Genomic DNA, 11,933 nt, shown 5'->3' with positions numbered 1-11,933 from the left:
AGTCGATCACATGTCATGTTTAATCAGCTGTATTTATGAAATAAACAGTTGAAAATTTTATAATCACAATTTTGAAAGTCGCTCATAACTTTTTGAACAATTTTTGTGCAATGAATTTTGTTCCAAAATAAATTAGTAAAAATATTAAACAAAATGAAATTTGATTGAACACTATTCAATGGTCGTTGGTCATATTATGCTCAGAAGTCCTTTGTCATTCAATTAGGACATGTCTGTGCATTTTTGTATATACATAATAATATATAATACATACCAATATCAAAAAATATTCGGTTGATTTAGTTGACCACTGGGTTGCCCTCTCGATAATAACATATTAAGAATGTAAGTTAGCAAACACAGCTCATGGAACACGTAGTTCTGAACGCTGATAAAAAATGTTTTGAAGTTATATCTTTGTTATAAGTTTATTAATATAATAACTAAACGAATTCCGATTCTAGATAAGACGAAATACGTGAAAATATTTGTAAAATCACATATGCCCGAACTATATTTCGGAAATACGAAGCTCGCCAATTATATAAAATATTATTAAACGCACAATAATAAAAAAGAATTCATAGATTTTATGCTATCATTTTTTTAATTCAGTTGATCAATAAAGATTACGATTTTTTACTGTCAATATTTTTTGTATTGTTTCAATTGTTAAACTTCAGGAATTTTACTCACCTTACTTATATACAATACTTAATTAATAATTTACTTTTTATAAAAAAACGGAATTTTAACTATGATTGTTTTGCATTATTTCCATTTGCTTTTTGAATAACATATAAGGACAATATCTTCCATATAATTAATAATGTAGTTAATAATGTTTTTATTAATTATTATGTTTGAATTATTGCTTATGCTTATTTCTCTCAAAAACTGCCATTTTTGTACATTTAGCTGTGTATCTTTGAAATGGCTGGACCTACCTTTGCCAAAAACCAATCACCACTTCTTCCAATCCCAATTACAAATTGAATGTTTTTTGGATCATTCAAATCGAATACTCCGTTCTCTCAAAAATTCGATTTCCATTTTCTGCACTCCTTGCTTCGTATCTCCGTAACGACTGGACCTGCCTTTGCCAAAAATTAATCAGCACATCTTGCTATCAATAGGAATAAAATATTGTTTTAACTATTCAAATCGCTTAAGCCTTGCGCCCAAAAACTTGCTCGAAAAATTGCGGACACACAAACAAAAACATATACACATATCCATTTTTCTGAGGTAAGATATGCAAAAAAATTTATTTTGCATTTTGGGCTCATTTACCCTACGGGAAGTTAAACTAGTGGGGCGCATGGCATCGTGCCTTAAGGCAAATTGCTGGAACTTCCCGTACTAAAAATTATTTTTTTTAAAAGAAGATTAACATGATTTAAATTAGATTTTTGAGAAACTATAAATTTTTGAAAAAAATTACTTTTTTTGAAAAAAAAAGACTTATTGAAGAAAAATTTATTTTGAAATGTTTTGGAAATTCTGAACTTTTTTCAAAGCAATCGTACTGCTTTAACTGCCTAGAGACGAATTATCGACGGGCGTAAGCGCCGCGTCGCCGTCTAACGGATAAACGTTGGTACGGAACCCATAGGAATGTAAACAAACTTTATACTTATTGTTAAAATCTCTATAAAATATCAGATAATTTGATGTGCATATGTTCAATGATCATTTGTGACCGCCAAATGGCATTTTTTTTTACTTTTTTAACTAGATCTCCGAAACCGCTAGAACTGCCTGTAAAAGATGCAAGAGAAAATATGTAGAAAACAACAAGCATAAATTCAATTATTACAGGAATCAAAAATCTTTCTTTAAAAACAATCGACATTATTTACCCATTGCCTTACCGAATTTACGTATGCCCTGCCGGTAGTAAATTTATATATGTTTGAGATCTCGACCTTTAGCACCTGTAAACCAGTTAATATACAGACCATAAGATCGTCTTATTCGACTTAATACGAATCTAAATGGTAATATATGAAACACAACATTAAATGAGCAAATTTGCAATTAGATTTGACGACTCTGTTTGAAATATCTTTCATCAGTCGTTCATTGTTATGAATGCAGTGTGTGGTTTAATTTCACTGGCATTGTTATCTTCTGCTGTCGGTCGTATTCTGTTTATATATCATTTACCGAAGCTTTAATTATATTCGTTATTTGAAGATGTTTATTTCAAGTACAATGGGAACAATTTGATATATCGTTTTAAACAGGAGCATTCCACAGAATTACAATCTCTTGTTTTAGAAGATACACAAACGCATATTGGCATATGTATAATAATTACAATCGGTCTCAAAATAACCGTAATTGTTTTATGATAGCACTATATTGTTCCATCTGAACTCAATAATAATATCGAATTTTTTTTCAAGAATTTAATCAGTGGAATTTGCTTATGTTAGAGCGCTAGATTCGTGGGCCTATTATTGGATAACGTAGCTATGATTTGTTATCAGTTTCCTGTGGTAACATAACATATTTTCATTATAATTTTAATTTCAATCTGCTATACTAGGATGTTCAGTAATTGTTTTGGGCGATTAATGTTGTGTTTCTTATATTACCATTTTTTTATTCTCACATCTTAACAGCAATCAGAACCTTACGTCCTTATAGTCCAGTCATTTAAGCTTAAATTAGGTAAGAATCTCAGAATTCGAGATATCCAGCTGTAAGTCTGTAAATACTTGTATATTGACATCCTGAAGTTGTCTCAAAACCTACATATGGCATTGACACCCTACCAACATAATAAAAAAAATTATGAAAACACCAGTTTTTTATGGTGAACCTTTTTTTTAACAACATTGCTTTCTAGAAGACAACCCATCGGTTGACCTATCTATGTTTGATATATTTTTATTTTTCAAATGTTTCTAACACTTATTGGGTTTTCTATTTCCAAGCAAAAATAAATATCACTACTGCTCAATATCATGTTGGCCGACGTGGGTATCAAACTTGAAACTCTGTGGTTATACGAGTAAATTTCTTATTTCTGAATCAAGACAAGCCCACATATTAAAAACGTTACACATCATTAAATTTATTGATTGTAATTTTTCTGAAAAAAAAAACAAAAAAAATAAATTGAATATATTCTAAATAAATATTTCCTAATGTCAGAGGTATAATTAATGTCAACCAATATCAGAACTAAATATATTATATGTAATAAAGTGCAAATATAATAACATGGCGTCTATAAATAACACCCTGTCACTCAGGTTTATTATTTCTGGCAGATACTGAACTTAACAAGTTTATCATTGCACTTTACATCGTTGCACTTGAATAACATAATTAATTATTTTATTACATCAAAGAACATTTGGCACTTTTAGCACACCTTGTTGATCAAAATCTTCAAATACCGTAGTAGTAAAATAGGTTAATTAAATGAACTAGGACATTAAGAAATACCAGAATATTATTTCATGGTCCAAGTAATGAGTTTAAAACTAAATTATTAGGCAAATTTTTGGATAAATTAGCTTTGTTATGTTACCAATATCTTTTGCTGAATAATCGTATGAGATTTTAGTCACGAACGGTCAAAAATCATGCATTTTACTAAGGTGACCATATTTTTTTGAAATCCGGAACGGACTAGAATGTGTGTGAGAGCGGAGGGGGGGGGGTGTTGGTGAACTACAAACGTATATACACATTTTAGGGTTCATATTTTCTAGTTGAAATATATTTAAAAAAATATCGGCAATCAAACTATTTTTAAAAATCCGGGACAATCCGGGACAAAACACCTAAAACCGGGACAAAAATTGCTTTTAGAAAAAACCGGGGCGCAAGGCGGAAAATCGGGACTGTCCCGGCCAATCTGGGACGTATGGTCACCTTAATTTTACACTTAAATCCTATCCTGCATAGGCACAAACGTGATAATATTAACTTTAGTTAGACTTTACGTATGTATTGTTGAAGTCACATCAGATAATTGTGCTAATGATAAAATTATTTAACATCGCTTTTGTAGTGTATGTCATCAAAAATAGAAGTACTAAACATTATGTAAAAATTTACAATCATCCTAATGCAACAATAATACATTTGCTGCATAATTCGCTTTTAAGAAGACTTTGTAAGAAACTGCCTACAGACTTTTTATATTAATGGGCCAAAATTCAGCCGTAAAATAGACCAATGTTGTAACAAAGCTATGTTACGTAGTGTTTTGCATATAAAATGGTACTAAAAACTGTCAAAATGCTATGTATTTGCTATGCAGTCAAGCGTTTTACACATAAAATGTAACTTCACTCATATGCTATTATGCCACATCACAAAGATGCACTTATGATAAGATTTTTTTCTATGTTTGTGCGTTTTCTAGGTTATGTTTTATATCTAAAACGTCCTACTGCACAGAAACCATATATGATATTGACAGTTTTTGCCTTGCCATAACATTGGTCTATTTTATGGCAGATTTAACCCATTAATGTAAAAAAATAAATATTACATAGTCAATTGTTTGTTGGAGCATGGACTACCATTATAAAAAATATTTTTTAAATATTTATTTTTCTTTATTTGTTATTCATTTATTAATTTTTTATGCTTTTTTTGTTCTTTATCTCATTCCCTAATTATTTATTTATTCATTTTTATATGAAATTAAGCCATTAGACATTATACTACATGGACTGCTAGTCTCCTTATGTTTTCTGTTGTATATAGTGCTCAAATATAGAAGAGTATGTGACGTCACATGTCTGAGCGAACAATGTCGACGACAATTGCGGAATCTCCCGATTGATTAAATGTCATATGTCATGTTCGTGCCTATAATAGGCCTTATAATATATAAACTGATTTCAACAGGTGGATTCGATTTTATGTACATTTATTACATAGGAGAAATATTATTCATATTTTTCTTACAAAATTATTAGCCATCACAATTTCCATTATATTATTGAAATAAAACTATCACAGATGATATTTAAGTTAAATCAACTATTATGATAAGTATTATTAAATACTATTAATATCATTTCTCACAAAATGATCAGCCATCACAATCGCCATTATATTAATAAAATAAAACATATGGCATATGATATATAATCAATTGGGAGAGTCCGCGATTGTCGTCGGCAATATTCGCTCAAACATGTGACGTCACATACCCTTTTATGTTTGAGCACTTATTTTGCACGCGATTAGCAGTCTATGTAATATAAAGTCCATGAATCTGTGCCTTTAGGTTTTATGTGTGCAATGCACAGCAAAAACATAGATTTTTGATAGTTCGTAACTACCAATACTAACTCATACGATTATAGACCCGTTGCATAATTTTTTTATTTTTGCCGACAATTGGCCCCTAAACTGCGTTATAACATCCACAAATGCATAGTAAAATGTTTAGGTCTCAGCGGTATTTATTTATTCCTCCTCCCCCATTACTCACTTTTATTGCCTCTGGCAACCGACCACTATAAGTTATCACCTGAAGTTGCAAAACATATATAATTTTATGAACTTCGAACGAATATTTGGCAGTTTTAGCATACCTTGTTCATCATAATTTTCGAATCCATCACAGAAGCATAACAGGTTAATGTTTGCTTCTGGCAAATGTATAGACTTCCAAACCTCTCAAATCGCACACGTCTGTCAGTGCAGCGCCAGCCGTCGCTCAACGCACGTGGTAGGAGGTATCGGCAGTCGTCAGTCGACACCACGATCGGTAGCAACTGCGGAAGATTTAGTGAGTGAATATCGTGATAAGTTGATACAGTGAATAATTAAAATTGATAATAAAATACAGGTACACTATTCCATTCGTACTGTTTTATTAACACTTTCGGGACGGCACCGTGAACGTAAACTTGATTTCATTGTGTATGTTATGCAATTTGTTTGATAAAAATTTGTGGTCATTGAAGGACATACATTTATAATATTAATTTATTTTTGATCATTTTATAAAGAATGGTGACGTTCAAAACAATTTCCAAAATGCATAGCTGGTTGATTTTGACATGTTTTACAATAAAATGTTGTTCGCCGCCTTCCTCCTGGTGCTTTTCTGTCAGAACAGACAATACAATCCCTTTTTCTTTTAGAATTTAGAATATGCCACTGATTAGTCAGTATATTTGGTCATTTTTTTGCTGCCATAATGGTTTATTTTTTCTATTATATTGTTTAATAATTCACTCATAAAATATAAAGTAAAATAATCTATTGGATGTCTTATATTGCTTGGTATTTGTAGTCGGGGTGTTTGTTGATGTATGTCAAACTCGATTATGGAAGGAGAATCTGCACATTCGCTATTGTCTTCCCGCTCTTCATTTATTTTGTCGAACTTCTTCTATTTGTTGGTTGGAAAATATCATCATCACATTCATCACTATCATCGGTGCGAATAGTAATTTCGTAAAATTTGTCTGTATGAATTTGTCTATTTGAAACTCATCTTCACTACTGCTTAATTCACAAAATTTACAAGTCGTTTTGCCATATTTAAAAGCGCTTGGTCGTTTTAAATAATAAAAAAAGACCATATAGCAAAGAAAAGGGCTAAAAAATTACTAAAATAATTTAAAATTATTTTCAAAATACAATGCTGTTTATCACTGCTATATGTAATTTATTCAGCTTTTCGATGCAAACTGAGTCATTGTTTATAAAATAGCCTGTGCCTCACAAAGTATGTTTGTCCACTGAGGTGGACAGCCGTCCCCAAAGTGTTAAACGCTGAATAACAATGCACTACTTACCAGTCTCGCTTTGACATCATCTATAATCTGTGTTTTGTAGTAACATCGTTTCCTTCCTCATTCTAGGTCAGTAGTGTACACAGTCCTTTCTACTAATTCATTTAGTGAGTGGTGTGAAGTGATTTTGTCGTTCATCTTAATTTATCGTAACATTCTTTACATTTTTGGAAAGTGTGATTTGTGCTTTTCAAGCACTTGGCATGGTGCTATAAAATGCGAGTCTTTTGCGACGTCGTGGCGGTTTGCCTAGCGTCCTGCACGCTCGACAGTTCCGCAACCAGATATTGTGAAAATATTATTAACAACAATAACACCGTTGACAAATTCATTAGCGACAATAGTAAAAACGATCAGTTTAGCAGGGGTTCGTCAAAGGGATGAGTCTGCTTCGAGTCCCAGGCACCTCCGGCGCTGGCACTAGAAGACGACATTCTTGGATCGCTGGGTAAGTCGACCACTTTTAGACATTTATACTCTTATATATTAAAAATATAAGATATTTGAAAAATATCTTATTATTAAGTCGAAGTCATAGATCTAAGCGAACGCTATATATTTTTCGTACATCGTGTATCAGATTGTTATTTCAAAGTCGAATTTTTAACGAATTTTAAATTGTTCAAATATTAGTAGAAGATGCAAATAAATTATTTATTTCTTGAAAAAAATATATTATAAATTACATATCCGAATCTCGTGTTGGCGCCCCCTAAGGCGTGCGCCCGTATTTTTCGCATGCATTGCATGCAAGGTAGGACCGGCCCTGGGTATTATATCTTTGAATTAAATGTCAGATATTTATACCAGAACACTTATATATATATATATATATATATATATATATATATATATATATATATGTATTATACAAAGCAGTTTCTTTCTATACATGTGGCAGAAACAAAAAAGGTTAGACACACTATGTATTCCGTTTGTAGTTAATATTATTAATCCCTCAATACAATTGCCTTCTTATCAGTATATTTTTACCGTTCCAGTTGCATAACTGTGCATGCACCAGAAACAAATTTATAGGAATTATTAAGAAACTTGGTGCAATTATTTATACTTAAATATATTAACGAATCTTTCAAAACTATTAGTGTTTAAACAAAAATACGAGAAATAACTCATACAGAATTTCTGGAATACAATTATAATATATTCAATAAAGGGAAAGTTTTCTAATTTTTTCATGTAAAATATCTTAAGGCGCTATTAGGGGTTAGTGAAGCTTTCTTGTTCCACTTTTTTTTGACAATTAATGACTGATGTGATCTGTAATGACTGATAACGACAATCAAGTTTATGTTCTTCGACTTATGATCAAGTTTATACTATATCAAATTATTTTATTAAATTGTTAGGATACAATCTTATATCAGTTAGGTATAAGTTCCTAGTCTGACTAGAATATACTTCCTAATTTATTCTAGATATACTTCATTAAATTATTTGTGTATTGGTATGCGCTAGGTTTATGTTTTCAGTATTTTGATGTATTCTAACTTGTAAATTTTAAAAATATAATATACAAATTCATAATATTAAAAATCCGTCTAAAAACACCTGAACTATTTCATCTACGTAAGCAGAATTTAGGAATTTCCTTTAATACGTGTTAATGGAGACGTTACTACTGTACATTGTTTATTTGACAATATTTCTTTATAAGAGCAATTTTCTTTCGGATTCAAAAAAATTAAAGAATTTACTTATATTAGACTATTGTGAAACATTGTTATATTTGTGTCCGGTGTCTACTTAAAATTAAACTAGCTGTAAGTGGAATTCTGTTTTAAGGCAATTAAGGCATCGTGCCTTAAGGCAAATTGCTGGAACTTCCCGTACCAAAAATTATTATTTTTTTAAAGACGATTAACATTTTTGAAAAAAAATTACTTTGAAAAAATAAGATTTTTGAGAAACTATAAATTGGCCAAAAAATTACTTTTTTTTGAAAAAAAATTTTTTTTTAAAAAAAAAAATTTTTTTAATTTTTTTTTGTTTTTTTTTTGAAAAAAAATTTTTCTTTATTTTGACATATTGTGGAAGATCTGAACTTTTTTCAAAGCAATCGTACTGTTTTAACTGCATAGGGACAAAATATAAAGCGCGTAAGTGCCGCGTCGCTGTCTAACGCATAAGCATTGGTACGGAACCCATAGGAATGTTAACAAAATGTATACTTATTGTTAAAATCTCTATAAAATATCTGATAATTTGATGTGCATATGTCTAATGATCATTTTTGACCGCCAAATGGCTCATTTTTTTACTTTTTCCTCCATATCTCCGAAACCGCTAAACCTACCTTCATGAAAATTTTATCGATTTTTCATCTTGTCAATACAAGTGAAACGTTTTTTGAATTATTCAAATCGAACGCTCCGTTCTCTTAAAAACTGAGTTACCGTTTTCGGCACTTTTTGCCCCGTATCTTCGGAACGGCTAGACCTGCCTTCGCCAAAAACTAATCAGCACGTCTCCTTATCAATACGAATCGAATGTTTTTTGAACTATTCAAATCGGTTGATCCGTGTTCCCGAAATCGTCGACGAAAATTTGTATCCGCACATACATACACACACATACATACATACACACACATACACACACACACACACACACACACACACATACATCCATTTTTTCTAAGGTATGCCAAAATGTTCAGAAACCTTTGAAACGTAAAGATATATAAAAATTTCATTTTCGATTTTTTTGCGATTACTATAACTTACCCTACGGGAAGTTAATAATATAATCATTAAACATTCTAAAAGAATTTTTAACAAAATATTTGTATATTGGTATCAACTACATTAAACAACTTGCCAATCGTTGTTAACAATTAAGTAAGCAATCAATAATGATACACCTATTGTCGATGTACCATTTGGTGAAATTTTATTAACTTCCCGTAGGGCAAGTTATAGTAATCGCAAAAAAATCAAAAATGAAAATTTTTATATATATTTACGTTTCAGAGGTTTCTGAACATTTTGGCATACCTTAGAAAAAATGGATGTATGTGTGTGTGTGTGTGTATGTATGTATGTGTGTGTATGTATGTGCGGATACAAATTTTCGTCGACGATTTCGGGAACACGGATCAACTGATTTGAATAATTCAAAAAACATTCGATTCGTATTGATAAGGAGACGTGCTGATTAGTTTTTGGCGAAGGCAGGTCTAGCCGTTCCGAAGATACGGGGCAAAAAGTGCCGAAAACGGTAACTCAGTTTTTAAGAGAACGGAGCGTCCGATTTGAATAATTCAAAAAACATTTCACTTGTATTGACAAGATGAAGAATCGATAAAATTTTCATGAAGGTAGGTCTAGCGGTTTCGGAGATATGGAGGAAAAAGTAAAAAAATGAGCCATTTGGCGGTCAAAAATGATCATTAGACATATGCACATCAAAATATCAGATATTTTATAGAGATTTTAACAATAAGTATACATTTTGTTAACATTCCTATGGGTTCCGTACCAATGCTTATGCGTTAGACATTGACGCGGGGCTTACGCGCTTTATATTTTGTCCCTATGCAGTTAAAGCAGTACGATTGCTTTGAAAAGAAAGTTCAGATCTTCCACAATATGTCAAAATAAAGAAAAAAATTTTTTTTCAAAAAAAAAAAAATTAAAAAAAAATTATTTTTTTTAAAAAAATTTTTTTCAAAAAATTTTTTTTTCAAAAAAAGTAATTTTTTGTCCAATTTATAGTTTCTCAAAAATCTTATTTTTTCAAAGTAATTTTTTTTTCAAAAATGTTGATCGTTTTTTAAAAAAATAATAATTTTTGGTACGGGAAGTTCCAGCAATTTGCCTTAAGGCACGATGCCCTAATTGCCTTAAGACAGAATTCCACTTACAGCTAGTTTAAAAAATGATTTCATCCGATATGTTCCAGTCCTTTACAAAATTATTTGAATATAGACGAATCTGATTTTAAAGACACATTATTATATTCTGTATGTTTAAATAAGGCTTTTATTTTTTGTATCCAGAAACAATGGCTCATTATAATATTATCTTTGGCGTATATCTAACAACTAATGACTGCGCAAAACATGTGCTACATGTCGCAGCGAAAATAACAGAAATGGATTTCTATAATTCTTCAAAAAACCAAAATATTAAAAAACTCTTTCTCATTTGGTATATTTTCTAGATTGTCAATGGTATTCTCTTCATCGGTATGTGGATGATTTCTTCTGTTATTGATAACGCATGTTTAAACAGAAAATTCTTTCCGAGCGTTTATTGTTTTGTCTCCGGTACAAAGTTGTTGGTGAAACGTTCGACCGTTTCAGCACAAATGGATTTTTAACTTCGATGCGAAATCGTACGTTGTCAGTTTTACCTTTGAAGGTTTTTATTATTTTGTACTGTTTTTATTTATTTTATTATAAAACACTTCATACTCAATAATAAATGAGTACTTAGCTTCATAATAGCAATTGCAGTCCTATCTAATTAATTTATGCAATCATTGAAATTCTTGAACTGTAATGCATTGAAATCATTTTTAATGTATATTACTAATGATATAAAATTTTAACATAAAAGAATTCTACGGTAAGCTCTTCCATAACGCATAAATTTTTACAGCCCTCTTTTAACACAGTTTTCGTACAACAGGGCACAAGTTCTTTCCGCGCAACTGAATTACTTTAGATATTATTGTAAGATGTTGTAAGAGGATAATAAGGTTTTATTATAGATTTCATTAGCCACACTTTTTAGTTTTTGTTAGTTTATTATGCTGCTAGTTTATATAATAGTTGTGTACGACATCGGATTTAGTGGTGTCAAAACTTAGAGATTGTTAGTTTTTCAAAAAAAAAAAAAAAAGAAAAAGAATTGCTGTGTTTTCTCACATTCTGATATAAACTTTCTAATTTAATAAATATCATTTATGCTCGTTTAGCATGTCATTATATAAGCTTTCAACTCCATAAAAACAATTTATAATTTATCCTAATTGTTATTGTATTTATCTTCATATGACGCAGTACAAATATTGTGGTTTGTTATACCATGGTTCCCATACAGCGCGTTAGCCGGTTTCCATAGAACGCGCTACGAATTAGCCCAATTTTTTACCTCAATTATACTTTCTTATAGCACG

The sequence above is a fragment of the Ctenocephalides felis genome, unplaced genomic scaffold (assembly GCF_003426905.1).
Source record: "Ctenocephalides felis isolate EL2017-DRISC unplaced genomic scaffold, ASM342690v1 CF-g0.4_SCAFFOLD_01886, whole genome shotgun sequence".
NCBI classification, from domain to species: domain Eukaryota; kingdom Metazoa; phylum Arthropoda; class Insecta; order Siphonaptera; family Pulicidae; genus Ctenocephalides; species Ctenocephalides felis.
Note: the sequence above shows the minus strand (reverse complement) of the source record.